This window comes from Camelina sativa, chromosome 13 (assembly GCF_000633955.1).
Source record: "Camelina sativa cultivar DH55 chromosome 13, Cs, whole genome shotgun sequence".
In the NCBI taxonomy this organism is placed as follows: domain Eukaryota; kingdom Viridiplantae; phylum Streptophyta; class Magnoliopsida; order Brassicales; family Brassicaceae; genus Camelina; species Camelina sativa.
Window position 1 is genome coordinate 17,524,447 of NC_025697.1, and position 924 is coordinate 17,525,370.

Genomic DNA, 924 nt, shown 5'->3' on the forward strand with positions numbered 1-924 from the left:
GATCTTGAACGTCTCAAGAAGATCAGGTAATTAGAAACCGAGAAATTATTCTGATCCTTATACAATTTGCCTAATCATGGTGATAATGATTCTTTCATGTTTGACAAATTGACAGAAACCATCGTGGTCTGAGGCATTATTGGGGTCTCCGTGTCAGAGGACAACACACCAAGACTACTGGTCGCAGAGGAAAGACTGTTGGTGTTTCAAAGAAGCGTTAAGCTTAGCTAATGTTGCTACTTATTACTGTTTTGGATGCTTCATAAGGACCTCTTCTTTTTTTTTTCGTACTAGGACCTTCTTGTGTGACGGTTTTTGGGCTTTTTATGTGATCAAATTCCTTTGTTTTCATTCTTGATACTCCAGTGCCATGAATAGTATTTGTTTACATTTTCCAGCTTACTCTCTGTATTGTCTTTTGTGACCGCAAAGAGATAACTAAGCGGATTCTGCATGTCTTAAAATCGAAAGAAAACAATTCTATTGGTATTTACAAATATCAGAAGATATACATACAGCAATTGCATATGAATTAACCTCACGACAGAGTCAGTTGGTACATCGTATGAAAGAAATGTGGTAAATTGTTGTACCCAGGCAAAAAAAGTGAGGAGCTCTACAGGATTACATAATTCAGTTACGAAAGAATAACTCAAACTGAGAGATATAAAAGCTACGTGTGTGAAACTGATCTTACAGATCATTTACTACTTGCTAAACTTTACTTTGGAGTTCATCAGAATCCGAAGCAGCTCCATGTTTCTGTTGTCGGGTTGTTGGAAGAGAATAGTTCTTCCTTTCCTTGCCGCCTGGTTTGGACGAGGCATTACCGTACCAGATCATTCCTAATACTGCAATAATCATGCCAAGAATGACATGCAGGTTTAGACCATCTCTGTCAAAGAAGAAGAAGCCCATTACCAG

The 924-nt window shown here is 38.1% G+C and overlaps 1 protein-coding gene across 1 annotated transcript in view; it reads left to right on the forward strand.

Annotated features, from left to right (window-relative positions):
* Positions 1 to 924, forward strand: part of LOC104738325 (40S ribosomal protein S18-like) — a 4,291-nt gene that overhangs the window by 2,244 nt on the left and 1,123 nt on the right. The gene's annotated exons all lie outside the window — the stretch shown is intronic.